Raw genomic sequence first — 16,390 nt, forward strand, 5'->3', positions numbered from 1 at the left:
TTTTGCTTATCTCAGGGTTTAAAAATGACAGGTGCTAGCAGTCTTTTGTTTGACAGGCCCCTACACAAATAACTGTCTTGCCTGAAAGGGCTAATGCACTACTAATGAACAATAAATCAGCTTTGATTATAAAGTGTCAGGCCAATCAGTTTTCAGTTCAGCTCTATCGCATCCTAGGCCAAATCAGCTATACTGTTTGGACAGGGTTTGTTTTCAGATTTACATCCTTATCAATGCAATTTTGGAGAGGACCGGGAAGGCAGTATGATTATTTAAAGCTGCCTAAAACAGAATGTTTATCTGTTTCTTGAAGGGAAGCTACAGTAGTAGAAGAGCAGGATTGCTTCAAGAACAAATATCCCACATTGCTACAAGGATAAAAATATATCACAAAGTGCTCATACGTTTAAGCCACCCATCTATACATGTATCTGCTCAGTGTGTGTGTGTGTGTGTGTGTGTGTGTGTGTGTATATATATATATATATATATATATATATATATATATATATATATTCTGTTCAATCTGAACTCGAAGTGGGCAAGAAACGTAAGTGTATTTACATTAAATCTACTTAGAACCTGATCGTGAATAGCCCATATCACTAATCCTACTGGAGCTGTTACATAAGCTTACAAGGCACTTATGTGCATGCATTTATGTTTGTATCTTGCTATCTAAACACAGATTTTTTTTAGATGTTTCAAAGATTTAGACCCACGGTTTTTTAAATATATATATATATATATATATATGACATTTCCATGTTTCCTACAAATACAGCAATTTATGCCACTTTAATAATTATACATCAACAGCCCTTTAACTTTTTTTCAGAAACAAATCTTATTCATTTAGAACAAAGAGTATTTCCTGCTCATGAAGCTTGCCTTCACTATTTTTTTTAAATGCAGCATCTTCAGAACACTGCTATCTATTTCTAAAACAGCGCTTTACATTTAAATCCACACTTTCTGCAAACTTTCCACAAACAAATGCCTATTTGACCTACTCAGCTCCTCTCCTCTCTCAACTATGTCAGGTATGAAAGAGTTAATCTCAAAGAGGAAGCATGTATGTGCACTTTGCTCTAAACTAACCACCCACTTCCTAACAGTTCCCTCCTCCCTACTACCACCACCCCTTAGAAAAATAATCTCATTTTGCAGAAAAATTCAGTACTGCAGGACTGACACTTAGCTTAGTTACAGTTAGATCCAGTTACACTTATTTCTTCAGAACACATTAATACCAGTCGGTGTAAAAAAAACAACACCTTCCCATACTTAATTTCACGTGGCAAATTGACTGGCAAGTAAAATCAAACACAACTGTGTCTGGCACAGCATTTTACAGATCTGTAGTTTTACCCCTTCCCTTTCTTTTTCTTTTTCCCAAAATACTATGAAGACATCCAAGCCACAAATACTGCAAAGAATTCTGTAAAAGTAAAAGCAGAAGACAGCAACAGAGAAACAATAATATTTCTGTAGATTCTCTTTAAACATCTTCAGTAAACTGTCCACAATCACACAGTATTCTCTGAAATCTAACTCCTCACGAAGCTTTGCACTTGCTACAAGAGAGCAGTACAGTAGTAAATAACAGAGCATGCATTGCTTTCACTCCCCCCCTTCAAAAAATGTTCCCAAATCTTCCCCAAACTTCTGGATATGGAGAAAAGCAGGCCTGCACACTGTCTCTTTCTCTCTCCCACCCCCACCCCCCAAAAGTCTGTTTTTTTTAAAGCACCTCCATAAAACTCTTGATCAAGAAGTTGGCAAACGACAGATTTCAAGTTTTAAAAAGAAAACGAAAGAGAGGGAGGGAGAGATAGGAAAACAGCCCTTGCAAAACTGAAGACCATTATTATAACTGTGCATAAAGTAAGGTTTTTCTCTTAAGAAGAAAATCGTAAAATCAATCATATTGACAAACCTGACAAACTCCATTTAGCTGCCACCACCACAAACAGAGTGCTGGGCCATGAAGCTTCTATTAAAGCCTTGTTGTACAGTCTCTAGCTTCCTCAGGTTACAGACAGATTGCACGCACAAGGGTGCTCCTGGGCTGACAAGATGCAAAACTACCCAATCAGCCACGCCCTTCTCCACCAATCACAACCAGCCTCTAAACATAATCAGTTCAAACACCCCTACACAATGGGCCTCCTCTCTCTCTCTCTCTCTCTCTCTCTCTCTCTCTTCTGACAGCAGGTGAAATAATGCTTTTGTGAAATAACGCTTTTGTCTCCAACGCAACTACAGTTAATTGCTGTTAACCCTTTGACCCGACTGTGTTTGTATCTGCGCGCTAAAAAGCAGGGCAAAGAGCACACACTTACTCTTAATCAAAAGACCTCTTCCAAACTATTTCTTTTCCCCCCTCCACACACACACACACACACACACACACACACACACACACACACACATTCGAAGACAATTCCCCACCTCACCTTCCCAAAACAAAAAAGCAAACCAACAACCCCTATATTTACTAACAGAAAGCATCTTACCAATCTAACCTTTAAAGAGCAATTTTGTTCGGCAGAGGCTACATGACACTAGAGAGCAGCAAGCTAACGCAAAGGCTTCACAACAATCAGCTCAAATTGGATAGGCCAAAAAAGAGATAATTACATGCTGAGGAGGTGGGTGGGTGGGTGATTTTGTGCTGCAAAACAGTCTTTCCGGGTGGGGAATGTAACTTTTACACCCTCTTATGCAAAATTATTACTGTTCTTTTACCAAACTCTAGTCTTTTGGAGTTTTGTCTGCCTCGTGCAGATTATGCATGACAGGATTTGTATGCGCCTGTATATATATGTACGTGTATATTTTCTTCCTCGCACACAAACACAAATAGCTCTCCAACAAGAGTTTGCACAAATTATCAATTTGCCCTGCCTATGTAGGGAACTGCAACCCACCCCTTCTAAACAAAGCAAAAGGAAATGAATCACATACTAGGGAATGATAATATGTTAAAATGTACTCACAATACACAAATATATCTGTTATATCCCGCAGATCAGTATTTTCAAAATAAAAGAGTTTTATCAACCTGTTGTTAAGGCTGCCAAACAAATATTTCTGAACTTGCTAGTAGATGATGACTTGGTCTGTGCCGGGACATTTGCGATACTTGGTTTGATTATTCTGTGTAATTAATGCAGAACAATCACTCAATGTGTCAAATATCCAAGAAGAAAGAAATACTATTTTGCCTTAATCATTAATCCAACCGGAATGAAAATACTGGTCTCTCTTTTTTGTTTTTTATCCATGGAAACTATAACATAAATATATTTCCACTCAACCAAGGGCATTTAACACTAGATTGGTTCATTTCTTTTCAATGTTATCTACAAAGAGGGGCCAATCTGACTTTTAATATATATAATTGAAGAAACTGTGTGCAGTTTGCAGCTTTTTCAGTTATTTCCTTAACACATAACTGAAAAAATTAAATGGGCTAATTACCATTAGCAGTCACAAATATGCATTATTTACAAAAGCAAAGGACAACAAACAACAAACGGTGGGGGGCTGCTCACAAGACAAAGGATCCAGCTCACTGACAACTTGTGATCTTGTGATATGGATTGCTTTCTGTTGCTTGAAGTGTTTTTGTATTAGATAACAAATTAATGGAATGTTTTGTCCAGGTCACTAAAAAGTTGACCCCCCGCAACCCCAGTTATGAATATTTACAAGATCTTAAATCTGCCAGAAGGAACCTCCATGAATGAGAAAGATCCTGGCTTTTAAATCAATAGGCACAAGTCAAACGATAAATCTGGGTATCAAGAACATGGGATCTGATTGTAAATATCGCACAACCTTCTTTGCAAACTGCACATATTATTTAAACAAAAATTATAGAGAGAATAATGATGGGGGTTAAAGTGAAATAATAATACCTGTTTATTTTATATCCTTAGAGGCTGCAGGTGTTTGAGTGCCTAAAGGTGTTGGGAGGGGAAGGAGGGAGATGGAGGCTATTTAGTTAACGCTTTTCACAGTATTTCCACTTGCAGATCTCCATTTTGCTACTCTGTGCTAACTGTGCCTCTTAGATTCATGATCACATAACTACCTTGTGGCAAACAAGCTAGCAGTATGCATTTTAAAATATTGTTTATACAGTATTCTCCATGGTAAAGTGCTCTGTAGCTCTTCCTTACCACAACTTGATGTGATACAGCCTTTCAACTCCATGTTATTGCTAGAGAATGTAGTCCAAATTTCAGAACGTGGAAATGCAGTACATATATGGTACAACACACCTCAATTTCAGGAGCAGAGGCTATTATTCTTCCTCTTGCACTATGTTGACCCACAAGGTTCACTAAGCTACCTCACAGGATTGTTGTGAAGATAGAAATGGGGAAACCAAAAATGAAATTATACCTTAATGTCACAACTTATGTGCATTTAACTTGTGCACATTCAGCTTTGTGCATTTGACAAAAAATAAGAAATAAATAAAAAATAGGGCAAAAAGAGGATGGACATCTAGGGAAAAAAGACTTTGGCAATCCCACCCACCACTGCAGTTTTGACTATACACGATTTTAGCTTTATGCTCTATCCCTGGAACCCTTGTAAGTTGAGAGTCGCTTGTATACACACAAAGGTCAGGACTTAGGACAACTGAATAACTGCAGCACAATTAGGACAGAATATGGGAATGAAGAATGAGAGCCTGAAAATGGAACAAACCACACATAAATGGAACTTTCCTCTTTGCACACACCACAGTATCCTTGAACTGAAGAAGGGGAATTTCCAGCATACTTACAATCTATATTTACTAGTGATGCTAACAGAAATCTTAAACAGCATGGTCCCAATTTATCTAAGTGACCTCCTTCACCTTATTTTGTATCACAACACCTAAAATTCACAAAGGGGGGCATCTTCAATTTTCATTTTTGACAGCTAAGTGGCTTTATTTCTTTACCCAGGACTTTTTATTTCATAAAAAACCCATCTACTTACACATGCACACAATGGGTATTTTAAAGCATTGTGGGGAAACTGCTGTGTTGAAAAGGTCACTCCAGGTCTACTTTGGGCTCTCTGGATGCCGCAGTCCTGCATATGCACACAGAAAAGAGCAAGTTGGGGCTGAATCTAGAGATTTCTGAGGAAGGAGGCTGGCTTGTTTGGTTCCAAGGTGGATTGGTTGGTTTGGGTGCTGTTTGCCTATTGTGGTGCTTGTAATGGTTGTCTATGCTGTGCTGCTGATGGGGGGAAGATAGTGGCATCTTTTGTGAAGCATAAACTTGAGAGAATTTGTACATGAGAAGGAAGGGTTTGTAAGTGAGAACACACCCAGCCACCACGAGTCAAAAGACGAGGAAGCAGAAAGATGGAGGCAGAAAAGAGGGGATTGAGAAAAAAGCTTGGCTCTACTAACCAGTGGCTCAGACCACTGACTTTCCCTGTGTCTCAATGTCCATTTATAGAAAAAAAGTGTTTCCACCCATGCTTCAAATTATAACCCTTAAGCTAATATTCTCTCTACATTGAAAATAAATATAGTAACAAGCTCCATCACTTTCATCTTGTCCAGGATCAACTGTTTCCCTTGCATTTCCACCCAGTGGTCATGCTAGAGGCTGACCATGACAGAGATGGTTTTTATGTATAGACAAAGATTGAGGCCCTCATGTTTTCTCTCTCCTCGCCCACCACTGTCCAACCTATTACTTGGTCTCCATCTTCACTCACATATCCAGAGCTTTGAAACTTTGTTACTGAACTTTAGTAGTTGAAAGTCAGTGATTCTAGTGAGGAGTGTGATATAGCTTTAGGAAGATGTGGGGAAGATAAGTGGGAGGGATTTCAGGAAAGGTAGGTCTACCATGGGCTACAGTAGCTAAGATGGAACTTCCATGTTCCAAGGCAGGGTACTTGTGAGTAAGCAAGTACAGGGGACAAGCAACAGGGGCTAGACACCACAATAATGTACCACTACATAGAAGCATCTGCCTAGCTACCATTGGGAACAGAATGCTGCATGACAATGATGACAAATAAATGGTTTTGTTTTGGGGCAATGGTGTTTAATAAGGTATTTCCAAAGGTAGGGATAGCTATTAATTTTGGAGGGGATATATTATACACAGATACACAGACGCAGATCCCTCTACATTCTGGTGAGTCCCAACATACATCCTATTTCTATTGTAAGGTGGATTTCTTGTCGGTTTCTTTATTTTTTTCATTTTGCGTGTAAGAGGAATTGCCGTGTATATTTTTATTGCTTGGATTATTATAACCTGCTGTTTTGTCAGTACTATTTACAGGTTTATCCCAATAGAGTGTGAAATTAACATTCTCTAAAACTGGATCAGGTAAGCATTCATAATGCGGCACAGGCTCAGCTTCAAGTAGTCCATGTTTTATTGCCAACTGTCTACAATACAATTTCTGTAGCTTGATTATACCTCGACACAATCAGAATGCACAAAGGCAGCACATCCAGTGGTTTACATGATCCATGGTTTCCATATTTCTGACACAGACCTGATTCCAAAACCTTGGTAATGTGTTCTTAAAATTATCTACAAGTGTGACATTATCCCCAGTTGTAAGAATTGTTGGAAATGAATGGAATTCAGCGATACTAAGTGATAAGAAAGACAACAACTATTTAGGAAAAGGGTGAGCCATTTGCTCTCCTTCCAAATCTTCAGGCAGAATTCACGTAACTGAATACATAGTATAAATGACACATGGATTATAACACGCATGCACACATAAAATATGTATGCAGTGCATAAACACATTTATACATTTGATGACAGTTGTGGAACACTTAATATTAATTTGGCAAGGCAATGAATCCTCATGCATCCAAATGGCGTTGGGGACATTCTAAATGTTTGGATAAGCCACAATTCAGATAATAGGTCACCTTATTTAAAGAGAGAAAGAGATTTGAAGCTACACAAGCCACCCAAATATAATTTAGATAATGAGAATATGAGTAACCCGGGTTCACAAATTGAGTTTTTCTGATGTTCCGGTAAATATTATTCATGTAAGATGGTAGTCATAATGAAATAGGAATATGGTGAATTGTTCAACATGAGATTTATTAATTTGCATTTGCTCAATCTAGTTTTGCTTTTCAGCAAGAGACAGCAATGCAGGCTTGCACTGATGTATACTACTCTGATTACTATTGATAATGTACAGGGTGTTCCTATGGCCATGATACCCCACAGCACCTCAGAATTACCACCATCATGGGGGCCCACACTCTGCTCTGCTCTGCTGCTGGTTACTGCTGCTGTTGACAATCATTTACCCACTCTCGCCAGACATGTTCGTTTAGTAGCTCCCCACCATGTATCAAAGCTGAGTGGTGGCTAGCCTCCCTCCCATCAAAAAGGATTGCTGCTGTCCGCTGGGCAAACATGTCCAGGAGGAGCAGGTGAGTGATTGATAGAAGTGATCGTAAGAAGCTGCAATGGGCAGGGGAATGAGTTTGCCAGCCTTTTTGTTCTTGCAGGGGCCCTGTGCCTTTGAAAGCTTCAAAAACAAACAGAGGAGCAACATTAACATGTGTTTTGAGTTGCTTCATACATGAAATCAAAGATGTGTAGTGTTATAAGTTGTGTCTCTTGATACATGAAATCAGTGTTCCCTGTATGGGGCATTTATAGTGATATATTATGATTGGATGCTAAACAAGTTGGGGTCCAGTTCTCCACTGGCGTGGGGAGGAAGGGAGCATCTGTCCGGGATTCTCCTTATTTGCCTCGGTGGTGGTATTTAAAGTTATGCCACCTGTTATGCAGCTGTAACGTAAAGCTGTCACTGGGATTGGGGCAGACCCATGAGAGAGTGCAGGATTAAGGCTTCTCCCACAGGGCTGGGAGCTTTAGGTGTGGAGTCAAGGACACACCTCTCTGTTACCTGCCGGAGTTATTCCAGGACTGCAAGCCAGAGCAGGATCTTCTCCCATGTTGAGATTACAGAGATGGATCAAGAAAATAGCAGCATCAAAAAGGGAGGAAGGCATATAAGATTGGATGCTTTATTTGCACAAGGTTTAACATAACAACTGTGGCTCCATGGTCCATGAAGGATACAATGGGTGACAACATCAAACCATTCAGCCTACAGATGAGCACACCACAGGAATCTGCAGTATAAGTACAGATTTAAAATGTTTCTGTTTACAGAGAAAGGATGGAATTATTTCAGTGATTGCAAATGGTAGCATATATTGCTTCTGGAGGGTATTGTTTATTGATCTGTGTCTTCTTTTATCAAGGGATTTCATTTCTGGTGAAACAAGTCATAATGAAAACCCTAAAGAATAATATACTCTGTTCATCCTAAAGAGAAACCAAACAGATAGCTGTAATACAAGAATCCCCCTGCTACCTATCTATTTGCCTGGTTCTGTGGTTATAATTGACATGTCTGGGTACTTCATCCGTGGGGCACTGAAGCAGTTAACTCCATATTAATTTTATTTGTGTCCACATTATGATAAAGTCATCATTAAAATAAGTGTGATGGGAGTTGTTGTTATTTATATGCAGTGCACATTTGGCTTAAAGGTGTCACGAGATTTTTCTTCTTTTTACTGCACAGTGGTTTACATTTCTCTTAATTTAATGCAACATTTTTATAATGGCAGTGTTACTGGTTAATTTATATATGCACAGCAGGAAGTGTCAACATTCAGGTGAGTGATGAAGATGATAGTACAAGAGCTCTGGAAGAAGCTTCAGAAAAAATTATTGTTTTTCTCAAAGCATACAGTTATTAATAATGAATCAAATAAATACTATTTTATATATAATTGCACCTGACATCTTTTTATAAATAACGATTGGAACATTTTTGCCCTATCTTTTGTATTTGACTGATCTTAATTAACTGCTTTCTTCTTGCTTAATAAATTGTAACTTTAGTTTCCATCAGAAAGAAAAATTGATGCATTTTTATACCAAGAGGTTCTGATCCAACGATTTGCTGTAGGGAGAAAATTATTTCATGCTTGCTTGAACTGAATGCAGTCAGTTACATATAAATGTGGTAGCATTTTTATCATATAGAAGGATGAGCCTAATTGTTATGATGAAATCACTATCAGTGCTGGCATTAGGCAGTGTGGTGACCTAGGTGAAGGATTAAAATTGAGCACTGCCACAAAAGGAACTTCTCAGCCAGGTTACCTCACCTCATCCATCTCATAAAGCCATGAGGCTCTTGAAGCTCCAGTAGGACATCCACCCTCACAAGCTGACACCTCGGAATGTCATAGTAATCCACAAGGATTGATTTCTGATGTGGAATACTGTTGTTCCTCTGGTGCACAATTATACTCAGCTTTCCTTATGTTCTGATTCAATCTAATTTATTTTGAGCCAGAAAAGAAATTGGCGGCTAGATACAAACTCCAGTAAAACTAGGCAGAGAGGATGAAAAAGAAAAGAAAAGAGGTAGAATGTGCATCTGAGCGCTGACACTGTAGGAAACCCTGTACCGCTTATGACCCCAAGTCGTCACAATATTGTCAGCACAACACTCCCCTCAATGGGATGCGCATTCTAATGTGCATCCCCATCCACAGCCATACTAGTCAACACAGGTGCATGAGCCCACCATTATAATGCAATTGGTTTGTGTAGCTGCTTTTTCAGCACCCCATACCCTAAGCCACATAAATTGTTTGGGAAAGCGAGCATATCTGAGCTACTCCGCTGGTGTCCAGTGGAAAGGGTACTCCTGAATAGTCTGGTGACTGCTTAAGAGCATCAGAAGTATAAACCTCTTTGAGGGGAGAAAGGCACAGGTTCCATGCACACCCAGCCTTCTACAAATACCATTCCTCAGCTCTCCCTGCCTCCTGGGTGTCTTACGTCCCTCTGTATTTCTAGGACTAGCCATGGCCCTATGATCATCATCATCATCATCATCATCATCATCATCATCATCATCTGCTGACCTACCCACACTTCACAGCCTTTCCCAGGGCCTTTTCTAAGTTTGCGGGGGTATCTTGCCTATTGACTACTTAATTCTTTCTCTTTGAATCTCATCTGACCTCTATCTTTCCCTGTATGGTTCCAGAACTCCAGAAGGATGACCACCACTGCAGTTATGGGAATCTGTTGATAATCTCAGCATGGGTGTAGCCAGGATTTATTTTAGAGGGGGCAGGCTTTATGTTTACGGGGCAGAGCCAAGTTATCTGTGACGCAACTGCTCAGTCAGTTAAGTATTTTTATTTATTTACTTGATTTCTGGGGCAGGTGGGTGGATGAGCTGTCCTCCTGCCATGCCCATGAATCTCAGCCCCAGCCAGAGTTTCTCAAAGCTTTCCTCTTTTAAAGAATGGCAAGAAATTTCACACAATCCATTAATATGTCTAGGCGGGTCAATATTTCTATCCTTCAATTTCAGGTAAAGGGTCAATTCTACCAGGTTACATATAAAGGTAAAAAGGTAAAGGACCTCTGGATGGTTAAGTCCAGTCAAAGGTGACTATGGGGTTGCGGTGCTCATCTTGCTTTCCAGGTCATGTGGCCAACAGGACTAAACCGCTTCTGGTGCAATGGGACACCGTGACAGAAACCAGAGCCCACAGAAATGCCGTTTACCTTCCCGCCACAGCTGTACCTATTTATTTACTTTCACCGGCATGCTTTCAAACTGCTAGGTTGGCAGGAGCTGGGACAGAGCAACGGGAGCTCACTCCGCTGCAGGGATTCTAACCACCAACCTTCTGATTGGCAAGCCCAAGAGGTTCAGTGGTTTAGACCACAGTAATGCTGCCCCCTTTTCTAAAGTCATATGTTTAGGAGAACAAGGAGGGAGGCTTGCTTTTTCGATTTGTTTTTGCAATCCCCCCTCGCCCCCTTCCTTAAATCCCAATTGCAATGTGCTATAAAATGGAAATGGTAGGTGGAAAAGATGCCTGCGAAGAGTTACAGGTGCTGTGAAGAGGGCGAAATGTCTCTCATCATGCCCATAGCCAGGGGTAGGTGGGGGTCCTTTCCCTGATCCTTCCAATCAGTCTCTCAGCCTGACCTTCCTAACAGGGTTGTTGTGAGGATAAAATGGGGGGGAACATGTATGCCACCTTGAGTTCCTTGGAGCAGAGGTGGGATATATATATATGATGCTGCTAATGCAATTTTATTTAGTATGAATCAGCACTCCAAGACCCTCAAACCGTGAGTTGGGATCACAGCAATCCTCATGGTAAACCATGCTAGTTGAAACAGTAGGGAAAAGCACCAACAGGGACAGCACAGGCGGCATAAACAAAATTCCACCTTGATTTGTACCTGACTTTTGTAAGCACTGATGCCTGAATTTCTGGCTTAGTCGACAGCATGTGAAATCAGCCCTGTGAAAAACACCTCCTGAATATGCCCTTTGTGCCTTTTGTTTTTTAAAAAGTGCAATCCTGTGGTCTAGAAACTTGCTTTCCTTAAAATGTAGCCTACACTGGTTGGTTGACCAGAAACTTTGCTGGAAGCCAAATTCCCAATGCATATGCACATGTGCATGAAGGTCCCTGCCCTTCATCGGAGGAAAGCATTTTGGCAAACACTGCCATCTACTGGCTACTGCACTTAAATTTACTAAACTGCCTCATCTAACCAGCGAGCGGAAACAAAAATGTTTTATGTAATTAACGAATAAGTGAAAGGTATAAATGGTGGTCGCGTTAAACAGAAATAGATAAAGAAATTATCCAGGGAAACATGAGGCCTTTTAATGCAAAAGTGTGCATTAGTCTATTATATGACTCTCTTGCACACAGCATGGAAGTGCCAAACTATATATATTAGCTTGTCTAGGAGAACAACCTGTATAACTGCTGGGCATCTTGCTGTATTTTCTCACTCTCCTGGGAATGTATGTCGGCATATTTTCAATAAAACACCTTCTTAGCAGTAATGGGCCACTGTTCTCATTTCAGTGGTCCCCAAGGTTTCGTGATACAGTATATTTAGCTGACTTGCAGTTCAAATTCACCTCCAGCATTAAAAAAAAAAGCTTAAAAATATACAGTCATAAAAACGCTTCCACACCTTTGTAAATGCAAAGAGAAGAGAGAACATTAAAGCTTTCTAAATGAAAGAAAATGATAGTTTGCATTGTTTCATAAATAGATGTTCTGTGATGCAGCTTGTGAGGTAAGGTAAGGACTACACAGTGTAAGATATAGGACTGCACTAGACTTACTCATGACACACAACAAGAAAGGAATTTCTGAAGTAGTGCCTTGAGACTTCAGTATTCGTTTATAAGTTAATGGGTGTCACAATAGCTCCCCATGTACTGTATCTAAAAATCAATACAGCAACGGAAGACAAAGAAATATAGCTTCATAACCCCAAATTTTCTTACTCTAAAGTAGTCCTAAGGATAACTCCACTAACTTTCATGGGATTTGTCCAAGATAATAGTTCTAAGGTTAGCCGACTATTGATAGTTATCATATTTTCTAAGAAATTCTTTGGAACAAGTTTTCCACAAAAGACAACACATTGATGGCAGTTAATAAAATTGCTTCCTTATAGTCCTCTAATACATAGGAGACCTTTTCTGCAGTTACATCATCTCCAGTCATCCCTATGTAAAACACAACAATGCACAAACCTCATGGCTGGGCTAGTCAGGTTCTCCTCTTTTCCAAAAGAGGGACACTAAACTGTAAGTCAGAGCTTTTCCAAAAGAGGGACACTACACTGTAAGTCAGAGCTTTCCAAATTTTTCATGTTGGTGACATACTTTTTGGACATGCATCATTTTGTGACGCAGCAATTCAGTTTTACTTGTAAACCGGAGGTTAAACTAACCCTTTTCCAGCCCCGGGAGGAGCATGGGGATCATTCCCGAGACACACTGCAGCTGACACACGAACAGGTCACGACATGCAGTTTGGAAAGCTCTGCTGTAAGTGTAAGAAACCAGCTTTTAACATTATATCCAGGGCTGGCCCAAGACATTATGCTGCCTGAGGCAGGATGGGACCCCTCCACATACAGAAACTCACCACACCAATGTCCTCCACCACACGAGAGTAATGTGGTAGTTCAGAGGCCCAGGACAGGCTGTCTGGCACCCATAGCTGTGCCCTCCAACAGAGGGAAATGGCTTTGGAGGAACGAGCCAGGAGGCTGCTGATACCCCCCTGCCCAGTATCTGCCATCTGAGACAGTTGCTGTGGTCTAAACCACAGAGCCTAGGGCTTGCCGATCGGAAGGTCGGCAGTTCAAATCCCCACGATGGGGTGAACTCCCGTTGTTCGGTCCCAGCTCCTGCCCACCTAGCAGTTCGAAAGCACAAAGTGCAAGTAGATAAATAGGTACCGCTCTGGCAGGAAGGTAAACGGCGTTTCCGTGCGCTGCTCTGGTTCGCCAGAAGCGGCTTAGTCATGCTGGCCACATGATCTGGAAGCTGTCGGCAGACAAATGCCGGCTCCCTCGGCCTATACAGCAAGATGAGCGCGCAACCTCAGGGTTGTCCGCGACTGGACCTAATGGTCAGGGGTACTTTTACCTTTTTTAGTGAGTTAAAACCACACAGTAATGGGGAAGGCAAAGGCCATCATCTCAGGATTCTCAGTATGTCCAGGAAGATGGGTGGGCTACTCAAACCATTTTTTTTTCTTTTAATGAAGAATACGCTAAAACTCTGGTTACCAGAAACTAATAAGGAGCTGTAATAATACAAATGATTAAATTTTCTAGAAAATGCTTTGCAACTTAATATACATGAGTAAAAATAGAGTGTAAATCTTGCTACCCAGCAAAAAAAAAAAATCTCCCTTTTAATCGCTTTACACCTTCAGCATGTAATAGTTTGGAAAAATCCTAGGATATAATTATATATCTTGGCTTGGCACGTTAATAGCTATTCCCTTCATTTACTGATTTCTTTTTTACTGGTCAATTTACTATTTTACTGTGCTGAGCTTACTGGCCTATTTCACAGGATCACCACCTTCATGCAATATATGAGCTGGGGGTGGGGGTGGGGAGAGGGACAGTTTGAAATCCTAGCAAGAGAACTGAAATGCAGCAAACATGTGCATGCTAGTATGGAAACCATGTATGTATTTGTATGAAGAGGGGTGGCAGATAGGTGTGTGTAAGGAAGCATCAAGTTCAGATGTTGAGAAAGACACAGCAACATGCTCCCAACCACCACCTTGTCCAGCGCACCTGTGAGGAACAGCACCGAAGCTCTGGCTTCCATTTTAAACTAACCACAACTTGCTGTGATATCTGAACCTGGACAAACTGTGGTTAGTCTCAGCTAAGGTTTGTTAGAATTTTATGCTGCCATAGTCATACATCAGGGGGAAAGGGCCAAAGAGTCTCTGCTGCTGAACTGTGACCTCTGAACCCCAAATATCCAGTTTTAGGAGGACAAAAGCACCCCACTGTGTGTACACAGTGAGGCACTTTTGGCACGTCTCCAGTTTAGAAAGATTCGCTTCGACAAAGCTTGCAGAATCTTAAGACTTAGTCATCCTCCTACCACATTGTTTTACGTAGAGTTGGACTTAGCATAGAGCGACCATCTGTACATCTCCTGGACTCTGAAACCCTTTGCTGATATGCAGAACTCCTTACCTAGGGTGTCTCTATCTGGCCCTGGAAATAATTATAGGGTGGCCAATGTCGCCCATGCCCTCCTCAGACAAATTTGCAAATGGCAACAGAGCCACTGCTATTCTTATCATGTTACAAGGGAACTACTGCTATGTTCTGAGCTATGTGAATTTTAAAGGAGGCTGAAAGAAGATGCATAGTAGTCCCACCTTGGCACACTTATATGCTTGTAATGTAAGAAGGCATACCACCTTGGCTAACATGCTACTACACTGGAGTGTGCCTAGAATAATGGTTCATTCTAGCCGTGATGCTCTGTATTTTCATAGAATCGTAGAGTTGGAAAGGACCCTGAGGGTTATCTAGTCCAACCCCCGGCAATGCAGGAATCGAAACGAAAGCATCCATAACAGATGGACATCCAACCTCTGCATCAAAAACCCCAAGGAAGGAGAGTCCACCAACTCCCCAAGAGTGTCCACTACATTACAGAAAAAGCTTTTACCATCAGAAAGTTCTTCCTGATGTTTAGTCAGAATCTCTTTTCTTGTGGTTCAGGCCCTATCCTCCAGAGCAAGAGAAAACAAGCTTCCATGCGACAGCCCTTTAGATATTTGAATATAACCTTCAGCCAGGCTGTGCTTAAAGCAAGACAGATGATGTCAAAATCAGAGACCAAAAGTTTATTTCGAACGCAACACAGAAAGGAACATCTGTCTGTAATACGGCCACAACTCTGAAATGAAACCAGAGTTCTTTAATAGCAGCATCTCTGACCTATGTTTTACTTCTCCTTTGTAAGGCAGCCCCCTCCAGCTGCACAGCAACTTCTAGCTTGACCCTGGGCCTCTCTTTTCAGAATCCACTGATAGAAAAAAGCAAAATGAACTGGATTAACAGTGGAGCTTCCTGTAGTGCCCTAGGCTTTAGTTGGAGAGTGACCAACGCTGCTCAGCTGCAGTGAGATCTGAGGAGCTTACAGCCCGAGGTGATAGTATGGCTGGAGGCACTTCTTGTTTTACACTGCCTCTGTGGAGAACGGCAGTTTTAGCTGTTGAAATATGGTTGCAGAGCTACACCAAAATTCTGCAATGATGGGCAAAACTGGAAGAAACAAACTCATTTTTTTATGAAGCAACCTCTTGTGTAACACACAGTGATATCAATATAAACAAGCCCGAGAAGAACAGAAGCCGTTCTGGAAAATGTTCCACATTGAGCAGAAACGCAAGCATTCCTCATTAGTGTACCAGATCTGACAATCCCTAATGTTTCCTGTTGATAGATACCAGCATGTATTGACACAAGCTTCATGTGTTTCTTTTTGAGACTTGTGGTTTAGCAGTTTGTCAAAACAGGATATTATTTAAATACACAAAAGTTACCAACTGATACTCGGAAGATGAGATATGGGTGTGCCGCTTCTGCAGCTAAATTTGTAGACTGAGAAACTAATAATGTTACCCTGCTTCGTTTAAAATATTTAAAAGCCGTCGACAACCTGCTATATTTATATAATCAGCTTGGAAGACAAACATCTAAGCAAAATGACTGTCGCTTTCTATGAATTACTGAACATGTGTAATTCATTTGCCAGTAATATTGTCTGAACTCAACTCCAATTAAACAAACGAAAACACCTGCTTTGCACATATATCTTTTGGTACCTCAAGGGGAAAGATTCATCAGTGTAACAATGTTGTACAATCTGGTTCATGTGCCTGCGCTAACAATACAAATTTATTGATTTACAAAAAAATACACAGGAGATGGAA

General features: G+C 40.7%; 1 protein-coding gene across 50 annotated transcripts in view; it reads right to left on the reverse strand.

Moving 5' to 3' along the window:
* Positions 1-16,390, reverse strand: part of FOXP1 (forkhead box P1) — a 534,652-nt gene that overhangs the window by 128,376 nt on the left and 389,886 nt on the right. For 2 of the 50 annotated variants that reach the window (XM_083601054.1, XM_083601051.1), the window contains exon 1: positions 1,940-2,079. The exons of 44 other annotated variants lie outside the window; for them this stretch is intronic. The gene's annotated coding sequence lies outside the window, so the exon portion shown is untranslated. Of the gene's footprint in view, positions 1-1,939; positions 2,080-16,390 lie in introns of those variants that run through there. 4 more of the 50 variants (XM_083601064.1, XM_083601060.1, XM_083601056.1 and 1 more) reach the window with 3 other exon arrangements.

Source organism: Podarcis filfolensis (genome assembly GCF_964270895.1).
Source record: "Podarcis filfolensis genome assembly, chromosome: 2".
Lineage (NCBI taxonomy): Eukaryota > Metazoa > Chordata > Lepidosauria > Squamata > Lacertidae > Podarcis > Podarcis filfolensis.